General features: G+C 42.4%; 1 pseudogene; it reads right to left on the bottom strand.

Moving 5' to 3' along the window:
• Positions 1 to 605: 605 nt before the first annotated feature.
• The window catches only part of LOC102436146, a 66,174-nt pseudogene continuing 52,348 nt past the window's right edge, over positions 606 to 14,431 (bottom strand).

The following is a 14,431-nucleotide window of genomic DNA, read 5'->3' as shown; positions in this document are numbered from 1 at the left end:
TTAATAATGCCTGGCTAATACCTATTCCATGGCCCTTAGCCTTTCAGATGGCAAAGCTACTTATGCATTTCAAATAGTTATTTGAATATAACAGTCACCACAAATCTCTGTCTTTCCAAATAATATTAATTGGGATTTATTTAGTTCTTAATAAGTCTCAATTATTGTTCTAAGTGCCTATTATGAATTGTATCATTTAGTTAGCATAACAACCTTATGAGCTAAATACTAACATATCCTTTATACAGATGGGAAAACAGGTGCAGAAACTGGCCCAAGGTTGCATCTTTAGGAGGTGGTAGGTTGGGATTCCAGCCCAGGCAATCTGCTTCCAGAGTCTTTAGTCTAGAGTAATATTCTGCCTTCCCAATACAGAGTGAGCCCCTGTGTCACCATCACTGAATTAATAAATGTTTATGGAATGGAATTCAATAAATCTTGTGGAAAAGAACGCAGGCCATTGATAACCATTTCCTATTCATCTGATAGTGATTGGACCATGATTTCAGGAAAATATCTGCAAATGAAATATGTGGGGCAAATGAAGAAAGATGAGAAGACACAAGTTAAGGGAAAAAACTCTGACTTTAGAGCCTGATATCAGCTTACAGTTCAACCCATGACCCTTTGCAGCTTAGAATCCTCAGATAAGGAACTTGAGCTGGTCCAGCCTCAATTTTCTCATCTGTCAATGAAGACTTGATAACTGGAACAGTGAGCCAAGGGTTTCTCCCGGGGTCATGTCTCACGATGCCAGAGAATGAGCTCTGTGAACCAGAAGATTTAAGCAAAAGCATGGAAAATTTATTACAAGCAGATTCAGACTTCCCAATGGGGAGGGGGACCAAATAATGGGTTTCCAGAGAAGCAAGTCATTCTAGGGGTATATCTGTGCTATAAGCCTGCTCTATATCTACCTGTGTCACCACCTGATTGATCAATGAGGGGTCATTATTCTTGCCCAGCAACGGACCTGAACTCTCTCTGTTTCTTTGTGTACGTACACTTTGTTACTGCAGGCCCTTGGTTTTTCATGCATCCTGCTCTGTGTCCAAAAACATTTTATTATTTCAGCATGGTTGGTTTCTGTTATTAGGCTTGCTCAAACTTCTGTGTTTGCTCCTGTCTATGTTCTACCTGCCTTTGTTTCCCACTGGACCCCTGCCCTATCTGCCTGTGTTTCAAGTTAACTTCTCTCAGTGCCCCCTCCAATTAGGAAACCCCAACTGCTGTTGAAAGTAGGGGTGCCGACCACTCTGGCTACTTCCTGCTGACAGTGGGCTTGTGGGGTAGCAATCATTAGGTCCCATCAGAGGAGGCTGGCCTAGGGGTCCATGGAAAAAAGCAGTTATCTCCATCTGGGGCTGCATTTAGAGGACAATTTGTAGCTTGAAAGCCTCTACATGAGAAGAAACAAAGCGGGTTTGGAGGTTTAATAGTCAAGGGCTGAAGGTTAAGGCCAGGACTACTATGATTAGAGGTCCAGCTAAAGGTAGGAGCCATAATAGCCAATTTATTTTGGATAGCAAATTTGCCCAAGAACCTGCAAGATTTTGTCAAATGTCTGAGTTTTTTGTTTGTTTGTTTGTTTTTTTAATATATTTTATTGTTTTTTTACAAAGAGGAAGGGAGAGGGAGAGAGAGTTAGAAACATCGATGAGAGAGAAACATTGATCAGCTGCCTCCTGCACACCCCCTACTGGGGATATGCCCGCAACCAAGGTACATGCCCTTGACCGGAATTGAACCTGGGACCCTTCAGTCCGCAGGTCGATGCTCTATCCACTGAGCCAAACCGGTTAGGGCAAATGTCTGAGTTTTTAGCAGCTGGGTTTCTTGTCTCAAATCTTGCAATGAGAAGGGGACCTGTACTATGGTAGGGTCAAACTCCCCATAGGCTTCTTCAACTAAGGGGTACAAACCCCAGGATGGGTCAGATTTGGCTTCCCACTAGGTGTGGGCCCCCTGACCAGGGGAAATACCTTCCCTGGGGGTCCTGGATATGGTGGACAGGAGGGCTCACATGAAGGTGCTGGTAATGGGGTGGCCTCTGCTTTTTTCTCTGGCAAGTCCTATGTTATTATGGCCAGCAGAGAGGGGTCAATCTTACAGCCTTTATACAGATTCATTTATCCCTTAAAGCAAAGAAGGCCTGGACATATGGGATTTCTGATCACTTTCCCTAGTTGTAAAATGGTATTATAATTCAAGCTCACTTTTAGGGACCATGTCTCTCCATCTGCTAGTTGATACTGAGACAAGGCCTAGGTACAAAAGAAAATCAGGCACTTCTTCTTAAGGGTTGAAGGTCAAATTCATCCCCATGTTTAAGAATACAGCCCAAAGGACTATCTGCACAGGATGTGGACGAAGCTCTTCCCATCTGTAAGAAAACACACAAAAGGATGTCCAGCATCCTCTGTGATCTTCCCTTCTCTGTTTGGAGTGTCCACCTCCTAGATAAGGGATGTGAGATGAGTGCCTCTTTGTGTGTCACCACAAAAAAGGATCTGCTGGACTTAGTCCCACTTACTGGTGAGATCTAGGGCAAAAAGACCTGTTAGTGTGTGCCCACTAACAGAACTGACCTACTGGACTGTGCACACTTACCAGCGTGGTCCTACCAGGCACCCGTCCTGCTCCAGATGTGGGGAAGCCTGAACTAACCATGTCCCGGATTGAAAGTGTCTGAGATGGTTCCAATGTTTCTGAAGTACCCACTGAGCCTCCCTGAGAAGGAGAGAGAGAAGAGACAAACAAAAAATTTCCTGCAGGGATGGACATACTCCTGGTGCCTACAATTAGGGCTCAATAGTGGCAGCCTCATCCTGGGTCCAAACTTATCAGACGTGTGGCCGCCTGGTTGGACCTTCTATATCTACCACAAGGAAGGGACAAATGTAAAAAGGATGATACCCCTTCTTGGCCAGGACTAAGATTCTGTGTTCATTAGTGGTCAGGAAGAAAAGGCATCCAGGAACTGAAGTCCTAGGAATCGCAAGGGAGCACTGTAGAAAGTGCTGAAGGACCATGAACAGTGTTTTAAACCCAAACCCTATAGTCCTCCTCCATCTTGTCTGGTGATCTAATGCCCTAATGTATGGAAAATTCCCTGATCTACATCCCCATTTTACTTTAAATACTCACCAGCACATGGTGTGGTGTGAATACCAGGGGCAAGGTTTACCCCTCAGGCAAGGGCATTCCCTCCATGGCTCCCCTAATGTTCTATTGAAGACCCAAATCCGCTCTGGTCTCCACAAGGCCACTACAAGTTGCTGGAAGAAATCAGGTCTGTGCGGGTCAGGTCCAAGGAGGCATTGAGGGGATGAGGGAATACTCCGCTCATGCGTGGCTGGGTCCATCTGTGCTAGGAGATACCAAGAATGGCAGATCAACCAGCCTAGGCCAGGATCTAAAGAATTCAGTGTCCCTATACCCCCAACCTTGGGCAGGAGGAGGAAAAAAGCAGGAAAGTTTGAGCAGATCTCCGGCAATATAAATCCTAACAAGGGAATAGGCCAGGGTTGGGCTGTATGTAGTGGGTCCAAGTGTGCTGTTTGTGGAAGAAACTCCCAGAGGTGGTGAAACCTCTGGTCATTTCCCTCCTCTTACATGCCTCAGTTTCTCTCCCTGGCTGTCTAAAACAGCCGTGAGGACCCACAGTATTGAGTGACCAGCTCTTATGTGCACTTACTGGATGGGTCAGAGTTTAGTTATAATTGTATTCTGGAGTCCCTGTGAGGCCCCTGAATGTCTTAGGGTTCAACCCCAGACACCTCTGCCAGGTCTTTACTCATGTTAGGACATTCAAGATTCTCGATCCAGAGGGAGGAATTGACTCTTTGATCTTTAGAGCCTGGGTAGGGACGCAAGCACTCATTTAGTTGTTGGTTGGATTTTGTCTTGCAACTGGCGGGAAGCTACTGCTTTCTAACCCAGTCTGACAACCAGTTCATTCTTCCATGGGAGTCTTTTTATGTGGCAGCCACTGTAATGGCTTTTAACTGGCTGACCCATGCCCATTTTTAAATGGCCCAAAGGCCATTTGGAAACTGAAAGAGAAAAATGTCCACTGCAGATGACAGCCTGATTAAGTGGCAGATGGGCACTCAGCAATGCCTCCAAAATTACAAAGGAAACATCGAAAGAAGCGATAGGGTCCATAGGCTCACCATTTGATGTGGAGAGGTTGGATCCCAGACCGAGCCCCCAAAGCTGATAACTGGAATGGCGACCCGAGGGTTTTTCTTGGGGTCATGTCTCATGATGCTGAAGAATGAGCTCTGCAGACTAGAAGATTTAAGCAAAAGTGTGGAAAATTTATTACAAGCAGATTCAGACTCTCCAATGGGAAGGTGGACCAAATAATGGGTTGCCAGCGAAGCAAGTAATTCTAGGAGTATATATGTGCTACAAGCCTGCTCCATACATATCTGTCATCTCCTAATTGGTTCCCTCATTGTTCTTGCCCAGCAATAGACCTGAAATGTCTGTTTCTATGTGTATGTACACTTTGTTACTGCAGGCCCTCCCTTGTTTTCCCATGCCTCCCACTTTGAATCCAGAAACATTTTATTATTTCTGCTTGGTTGGTTCCTGTGGTTAGGCTTGCTCAAACTGCCATGTCTTTCTCTGTCTCTGTTCTACCTGCCTTTGTTCCCCATGGGACCCCTGCCCTATCTGCCTGCATTTCAAGTTAACTTCTCTCAGTCTCATAGTTATACCTGCTTCAAAGCGTGGTTGTAAAGATTACCCAATGTGATATATGAATGTGTGCTTTATAGACTATAAAGCATCATAAACATTTGCTTTAGTTCATAATAAAATTATAGAAGCTATATATATTTTAAGCATTTACTAGAAAAAATGCAATGGAAAAAACATACTATCCTCCTATTTGAAAATATAATTTTAATTTCAAGCATAGTGATTTTGTGAGTTTCAGCAAGTTTTACATTTTACATTATACGTTGGATCTCTGACAGGTTCCAGCTTAGCAATTAGACTCAGAGCTCATTATACTCAGAGGGTCCATCTGAAGAGGATGAGGTAAAAGTAGTTTATTTTTTTAAACTCCCCTCTGAGACTTAATATTTTAGTTTTGATTTATTTAATCATGGTTATGTTTTAAACAAAACTATGCTCATATAGAAAAGACCCACTGTCTGTTTGCCCCATAGCTATGAGAAAGTCACTGTGAAAATGCTTCATTTGGCCATGGGTCTCAAGTAGGAAAGTTTCCCCTCTTAGAGAGGGAATGAAGAGTAGAAAAGCCATAACTTTTAAACAGCAATCTCATCTCCATCCAAACAATTTGGACCAAAATGGCATTCTCTTTACAATAGAAAAATGTTTTATTTGTTTTCTCCACCAGGAAAGTGATCATTTCAGGAATTGTGCGGTGTTACAGGAAAGTACCATGAAGTAGAGATACTGATTCATGGTCTGAGATAGGCAATTGCTACATGCATGGGGAAGTTAGGAGCATATGTAGTCCCACTGCAGGAAGAACAAATAGTAATAAATTCTTAAAAAGTGTTATGAGATTAACAAAATGTAACCTGTGTGTGGCAGGGTGCATCTGTTTTCTAGCCTGTAGCAGTCATCTTCCCTAACCTATCAAAGTAGAAAACAATTTACAGTTTTTGGTTTTATGATCTCTCATGCCTAAAAGTCTTCACTGGCCACTCCCAGGATTCTCTCTCTCTCTCTCCCTACCTACCTTCCCCACCCCCTCTTCTTGCCAATAACCAAATGTGATTCCACAGAAAAGAGCAAATACCCACTAAAGTATTTCAAGCCTTTCTCCATCAAGGCTTGAAACTAATGATGAAGATCACACTAGTCCTCTCCTGATCATTCTCCATCAGGACACACCCATTAGAATGCACACAGAGTAAAGTCTCAGCATTTGTTAAAGGGAATTCACACTACATGTGGTTGCTTGCCTCAATTGTAATAATCAACCCAAGGATGCAGTTAAGCCCAACACAGTCCATGCTATGTGGAAAAAAACCATGAAAAAAATGTGCAAATGATCTTGAACAAAGAAGTGAACTGCTTTATTTTGAAGTAACCTCATATTCTCTGTGTTATGGGAGATTTATGTGATTTTCAAGGTAAAATTTGAATATAAGCAACTTTCACCTAACATGCTTACTTTAGAAATCAATCTGACCCACTCCATCTAAATTCCCACCCATTTTTATGATGTCCTTCCCCCATGCCCTACCTCACTGTATCAAAGTTCTTTACTAAAGGGGCAGGTAAATGTCTAAAGGGTATTTTAGAACAGGAAAAGTAAACATTAAAATGCTCGCAGCCTGACAGATAAAATGAGCCCTCTCAGGGCTTTTCAAAGTCTTTGAAGGATGGGTGTCCTAGGAAACTTCCTGTTCTCCCACCTGCTTTTTTCTCCTTAGGTCTCTTCCTCAAGCCCACATACAGTTCTTCTCCCCTTCAAGTCTCTCATTCTTATGATGCCACTTTGTTGCTCATAGAACTCCACTGTGTCCTACCCCTCCACCCCCCAATAATGCTTCAACATTTCTCTGAATGCCTGTTGCTTGTCTCCAAATGATACACCCTCAGTGCCATAAATGAGGATGAATGCTGGCCCTCTCATTCCGTTTCACACTTCCCTTCAGTCAAAATGTGTCCCCATTGTGGAAAGCAATGGTATTTTCTTGCTGTAGTGGCGTGGATTTAACCTGGTCCTTCAGGACCTATAGGCACTTCTGTCCTCACCAATTATTGAAAGACCAGGCAAGGCCATACCACAGGAGAAGCCACATGAGTTGATGAGTTGTCAGTGGTTGTTCTCTTTGCCACCTTTTCTGATTGATGCCAGCTCCCATATGCCAACTTTAATGAGATTGTTTTGATTCCGAGTCCCTTAATAGAATTGATGTGTGTGTGTGTGTATGTGTGTGTGTGCGCATGCACGTGTGTGCTGTCAAAGTGGGAATGATATTTACTCTACATAGTTCACAGAGAAACTCTGAGGTCCAATTCGGCAGCCCTAGGACCAGCTTCCTGGCTTATGTAGCCAATCCCCCACCTGGCCCATCAGAGTTCAAGGGGATTCTGAGTGACTCTTGGCCAATCCATAGATCATTTCTGCTGTCTCTTCCATGGCTGATGCAGGACTCTCTCTATCCCCTGAAGTACCTTACCCACCAGCTACATAAACTCCATCTCTTCTGAGCCTTACTAGAATTAAAGCCCTGATTTGAGTGATACCTTTTTGTGATAATGGCCTGAATGATTTCCCCAATGTAGAGCACCATCCATCCCATTGCCTTTCTCTACTTTAGTATCTGGGTCCCACTAGTCCTACCCTCCTTGAAACTATAGACAATGTCCCTTCTCAGGACCTGATGACCAGAAAAAGGAAGGCCTCTGCCACCCCAGGTTAAAGAGAAAGACTGCTCATGCGTAGGAGTTCCCCCTGTAATGATAAGGGAATCTCTGTGTCTGGAGGAGGGCACGTTCCACCACCTGTTAGTCACCACCACTTCAGTCCTGCTCTGGGGCCTGGCATGATAATTAAGGGCTCCATATCACACTGCTTCCTTTAACCTTTGTTCCAATCTTCACATTTGTAACAGGCTTTCTTTTTTTTCAACTCAGATAAGAACTTATTTATAAGTAAAATGAGCATGTGATGCCATGAAATAAGAATTTAATCTACAGGAAACAATTTTAAAAGAGAGAGTTAAAATGTAACAATGTTTTCTACCTATGTTTAAAATTTGAAATTCTAATGGCAGCTCCCAGTCAGGCAGGCAGTTGCCAAGGTTAATGACTCAGACTCTAGTGTTATGACAGTTTTTGGATATTGCAATTGGAGCATGTTTAAGGTAGGCTAGGCGAGGCTACATGTTCAGTAGGTTAGGTGTACTACATGCATTTTCAAGCTATGATATTTTCCATTTATGATGGGTTTACAAGCAAAATAGAGACAGACTCATAGACAGAGAGCAGGCTGACATCTGTCAGGGCGTGGGGGGTGGATTGGAGATAGGTGGAGGGATTGAGCAAAAAAAAAAAAAAGGATAAAGAACTCATTGGCATGAAAAACAGTATGATGATTACGGGAATGTAACCCCATTGCAAGTTAGGAGTATTTCTATTATGATCATACAACTTTTTGAAAGGAAAAACAAACAAATGAACAAACCTCATTTTCCCTCTGCCCTGAAAACCCCAGACTACTTTGCTGTTCTCCACCATGGAAAATACTTTAAATACTAGTTAGTTCTATGACTGCATAGATAATGGCAACATAGGAAGAGATGTAAGTTTTATTGCTGCTAAAAATAAGTAGAGGCCCTGGCCATGTAGCAGAGTTCGTTAGAGTGTCATCCCCATATGCTGCAGTAGCAAGGTTCGATCCCCTGATCAGGGAACATACAAGAATCAACCAATGAATGCATATATAAGTGGAACAACAAACTGATGTTTTTTCCTCTCTCTCTTTCTTCCTCTCTCTCTCTACAATCAATAATTTAAAAAAAAAGTAGAGCAAGCCGCACCTTAAGATGACTTCAAACCATGAAGTTGAATCATCTCAATGTTCTTTAATAAAAGCTAATTGTGAGAGACAAAATGGCTGTGGAATAGATGAACCTGTCCCAAGCCTTGTCCTGGAGCAAATGGATGAGCATTTACCCCGAATTGGCGAAGGAGACTTAGCTGGTGAGAAAATTTGCAGCCAGGAAGGACGGAGGACCCCTGGAGAAAGCCCAGGGCACTGTGACCACGCGAGCAGCATACAAGTGAGCAGCCCACACCTATCCAAGGAGCAGCAGCCCCGCAAGCAAGCTGCCCCAGGCCTATGAGCAACAGCCTCAGGTGGCTTGCCCCTGTCCAAGGAGCAGCAGCTGTGTGAGTGGCCCACTCCCCCATCTGAGGAGCAGCAGCCAACAAGTAGCCCATCCACAACTGAGGAGCAGCAGCCCCATGCAGCCCGCCCCCATCTGAGGAGGAGCACCTGCGTGCAGCCCACACCCTGCACTTGTCTGAGGAGCAGTAGCTGTGTGAGCAACCTGACGCTATCCAAGGAGCAGCAGCTCCATGAGCATCCCGACCCAGTCCGAGGAGCAGCAGCCACATGCAGCCTGAAACCATCCGACAAGCACCAGCCAGGGTGAGTGGCCTGCCCCCATCTAAGGAGCAGCAGCCTCATGAACAGCTCTCTCCTGTCTGAGGAGCAGCAGCCGTGCAAGCAAGACTGACCCCCATCTCAGGAGCAGCAGCCCATGTGAGCAGACTGCCCCCATCTGAGGAGCAGCAGGTGTGCAAGCAGCCCGCCCCCATATGAGGAACAGCAGCCCTTCAAGCAACCTGCCCCTGTCCAAGGAGCAGCAGCCACATGATCAGCCTGCCCCGTCAGAAGAACAGCAGTAGCATGCAGCCAGCCCCGATCCAAGGAACAGCAGCCATGTGAGCAGTCCACCCCGATCTGAGGAGCAGCAGCCTCACCAGCAACCCGCCCCTGTCTAAAGAGCAGCAGCCACGTGCATCCCGTTCCCATCTGAGGAGCAGCAGCCTTGTGATCAGCCCACCCCCATCTGAGGAACAGCAGCTGTGTGAGCAGCCTGCCCCCAACAGCCAGAGGAGCCACCACTGCTGTGAACAGCAACCACCAGAGAAGCCGCTGCCAACTGAGGAGCAGCCGCTGCTGTGACCACACAAGCAACAACCGCAGCCTGAGGAGCCACTACCACCCAAGGAGCAGCCCCTGCACAACTCAACATCTAGATCAGTTGGTGAGATAAAAAATGGGTAGACAAAGAAACCCCCAAAGGGAAAGAAAATGAGATCACCAGAAAAGCAGCTAAGTGAAACAGAGGGCATGCAACATGTCAGAAAAAGAATGCAGACTAAAGGGTCATACCATTCATAAACCAGATGGATGAAAAAAATCAACAACTTATATAAGAATCAAGAAGAAATAAAGAGTGATTTTAGTTGCAATAAAAACATCTTGGAAAGTTTTAACAGTAGACTAGGAGAAGCACAGGACTGAATTAGCAAATTAGAAGACAGGAAAGCTAAACACACCCAAACTGAACTGCAATTGGTGAAAACAATTAAAAGGCAGGAGGAGAGCCTAAGGGAACTTTGGGACAACATGAAATGAAGCAACATTAGAATAATAGGGGTGCCAGATTGACAGGAAGAGGAACAAGGGTTAGAAAACCTATTTGAAGAAATAATGTCAGAAAACTTTCCTGATGTGGGGAAGAAAAAAGTCACACAAGCACAGAGAGTCCCAAACAAGTTGAAACTGAAAAGACCCACACCAAGACACATCATAATTATGATGTCAAATGTTCAGGACAAAGAGAGAATCTTAAAGGCTGCAAGAGAGAGAGACAGAAAGTTACATATAAGGTTTCTCCCATTAAATTATCAAATGATTTCTCAAGAGAAACACATCAGGCCAGAAAAGAATGGAAGGAAATTTACATAGTGATGCAAAGCAAGGGACTGAATCCAAGAATACTCTATCCAGAAAGGCTATGATTCAAAATTGAAGGGGAAATACGGAGCTGCACAGACAAAAAAAAAAAAAAAAAAAGGCTAAGGGAATTTATCACTACCAAGCCACCAAAAAAATTAAGATACCTAAGAATAAACTTAACTAAGGAGGTAAAAGACCTATATACGTGGAAAACTACAGGACACTGAAAAAAGATAGAGGAAGACATAAACAAATTGAAGAACATACCATGTTCATGGATTGGTAGAATCAACATCATTAAAATATCCATACTACTCAAAATAATCTATAGATTCAATGCACTCTCCATTAAAATACCAATGGCATATTTCACAGACATAGAATGACCTTTCCAAAAATTCATCTGGAATAAAAAAGACCACGAATAGCTGTAGCAATCCTGAGAAAGAAGAACAAAGTAGGAGAGATCTCAATACCAGATATCAAGCTGTATTACAAAGCCACTGTTCTCAAAACAGCCTAGTACTGGCACAAGAACAGATATATAGATCAATGGAATAGAATAGAGAACCCAGAAATCAACCCAAACCACTATGTTCAATTAATATTCGACAAAGGAGGCATGAACATATAATGGAGTCAAGACAGTATCTTCAATAAATGGTGTTGGGAAAATTGGACAGATACATGCAAAAAAAAAAAAAGAAAGAAACTAGACCACCAACTTACACTATACACAAAAATAAACTCAAAATGGCTAAAGGACTTAAACATAAGATGGGAAACCATAAAAATACTAGAGGAATCCATAGGCAGAAAAATTTCAAACATATGCTGAAGTAATTTCTTCACTGATACTGCTTCTAGGGCAATGGAAACTAAAGAGAAAATAAACAAATGGGACTCTATCAAAATAAAAAGTTTTTGCACAGCAAAGGAAACCATCAACAAAACAACAAGAAATCCCATTGAATGGGAGAACACATTTGCCAATGTTATCACTGATAAGGGTTTAACTTCCAACATTCACAGGGAACTCACAACTTCACAAAAAGAAGATAAACAACCCAATCCAAAAATGGGCAATGGACCTAATAGATACTTTTAGAAAGAAGACAGAAGGAAGGCCAAGAGACATATGAAAACATGCTCAAAGTCAGTAGTCATCCGAGAGATGCAAATCAAAACGACAATGCAGTACCATCTCACACCTGTCAGAATGGCTATCATCAACAAATCTACAAAGGACAAGTGCTGGTGAGCATGCGGAGAAAAAGTAACCCTTGTGCACTGCTGGTGGGAATGCCACTGTGGAGAACAATATGCAGTTTCCTCAAAAAATTAAAAACGGAACTCCCATTTGACGCAGTGATCCCACTTCTAGGAATTTATCACAAGAAACTAGAAACACCAATCAGAAAAGATATATGCACCCCTATGTTCATAGTGGCACAACTCACCATAGCTAAGATTTGTTAATAGCCTAAGTGCCCATTAGGGGCTGAGTGGATTAGAAAACTGTGGTACATCTACATAATGGAATACTACGCTGCAGTAAAAAAAAAAAGGAATTATTACCATTTGAACCAGCATGGATGGAACTGGAGAGCATTATGCTAAGTGAAATAAGCCAGTCAGAGAAAGATAAATATCACATGATCTCACTCATTTATGCAATAAAATGAACAACATAAGCTGATGAACAAAAACAGATCCATAGACAGAGAAGCATCGATCAGACTGTCAAAACTCAGAGGTAAGGTAGGGTAGTATGGGGGTAAGGGGGAGAGATCAACCAAAGGACTTGTATGAATGCATATAAGCCTAACCAATAGACACAGACAACAGGGAGATGAAGGCATGAGTGGGGGGGGGGGTTGGGGAAGTAATGGAGGGATAAAGACACATATGTAATACCTTAATCAATAAAGAAATTTAAAAAAGTAAAATAAAATAAAAGCTAATTGCTTCCTTCTATTTAATTGCTTATTTATATTTTAAGCCTTCCCTTATTACTGGGGGTTGGATGTAGAAATGTCATGGGGTTTGACTAGCATAATGTGCCACATAGAATTAGATGGTTTGAATATAAAAACCTTTCTGATTGAGACCTGAGAGAAAAGTTTGTCTAAAATACAGGGGGATGCAACAATCAGCTTTCAGATCCCAAAGAGTCATAGCAGCTAGACTAATTTATTATTGAGTGATTTTAATGTTTTTATAAAAGCTACAATTTTCATTTGGTTGTTGAAGAGAGGTGATACTGCTTTTATAAAAAATTGAATTATCTTTGATCCTCTTACAACTGGTTGAGAAGTTTGAATGTGCTGTTTAACAGAATCAAAATGTGAAGATACAAGAATTTTTTTCTATTGATTTCTCAGGTGTGGGATCTTCTTGTCACATTTATTCTGTGTTGCTTTCAAAAAAAATTTATAGGAAGTTAAAAATGTGGGAAACCATGGTTGTACTCATCAAAATAGGCATACAGAATTACTATAATATATTTTCAGTACCTTCAGAGAATGTATTGTGCTTGGTATATTTTAATTATACATGGCATAAGGCAGGAGCTAATCACATCCCTGCACACCACATTCTGGAGTTAAAAGTCTGGTACACCAGAGGCAGAGCCTTGGTGATACTATAGCAGTCTTATTTGGAGGATGTGAAGGTTTGTAATGATGGGACTATTTAAAATTAACACACTGGCAAGTAGCTGGCCCTTCTATCCAGTGTGGAAGTCCATTACATTTTAAAGCACATATGAAGGACTAGGGGAAAACAAAAGAAAAATTAAGTGAGTCAACACATTTATAAGGAAAAATAAAAAGAATCAGAATGATTAGGTTCAGAGATAAGTAGGGTAAAGAAGAAGTTCAATTTTATGAAGGCTCTACCATTTGGTTGTTGTCTGTACTGGGGTAACCACTTTCTCTTTGAGGAACTGTGTGTCTCCTGAAAGCCATGACTAAAGAAAACCACCATCTTGCTCTGTGGCATTATGGAAGAAGATTGTGACCACTGTGCTATATTGTGACATCAAGTGCCAAGAAGGATGGGGCCTTAACATGCAAGAGTAAATCTAAAGCAATCTACTGGCTTGAATAATAATTTTGTAGTGACTTAATGGATTTTATGTCTAAGTTTGGGTTGTTTTATATATATTATTATCAGTATTACTGGGAGCCTATAAGTGCATGACATTTGGGGGAAATAACTACCATTTAGCCATCCATTAAATAAATGTATTGAAGAAATACACAAATTGCCAACATTTGTTAAGTGTTTTTGTTTATGTTTTGCTCTTCATGTATATTAACCACTTAAATCAATATAATTGCCTTGTGAAGCAGGTACTATTATTATTCCCATTTTACAGATGAAAAACTGTAAAGGCTAAATTGCTTAAAAAAGTTAGCTACTTAAAAAAGCTAAATTCATTCCCTAAAATCACATAATAGTAAATGGCATAATCTGGACTAAAACTCAGGCATTCTACATCTTACACTTGTGCTCTTAACCACTCAGCTACATAGGATTTTTTTTAAGTGTATAGATGTATTTATTTACTTCAAATTTTGCAGGCAGAATTTGATCAAATATAAATGACTGTTCTGAAAGCTGATATTAACTAACTAGAGGCCTGGTGCATGAAGTTCATGCACGGGTAGGGTCCCTAGGCCTGGCTGGCGATCAAGGGTGATCTGTGGAGAGACCAGCGAGTGATCGGGGGGGCCCCTGCTGGCACCTACCTTGGCTGACCTGGCACTGCCTGCTTGCTGGCCCCACCCACCACCACCAGTCACCTCCCTCTGCAGGTGACTGGTGGGTGATAAGGGAGGCTCCCCACTGGCACCCGCCTAGGGCCTTCAGCTGGGGCAGCTCCTGCATTAAGCATCTGCCCCATGGTGGTCAGTGCACATCATAACGACCAGTCATTTCACCAGTCCTTTC

This window comes from Myotis lucifugus, unplaced genomic scaffold, assembly GCF_000147115.1.
Source record: "Myotis lucifugus unplaced genomic scaffold, Myoluc2.0 scaffold_50, whole genome shotgun sequence".
Classification (NCBI taxonomy): Eukaryota; Metazoa; Chordata; class Mammalia; order Chiroptera; family Vespertilionidae; genus Myotis; species Myotis lucifugus.
The sequence above is the reverse complement of the archived record's forward strand: the minus strand, read 5'-3'. Positions and strand labels throughout refer to the sequence as shown.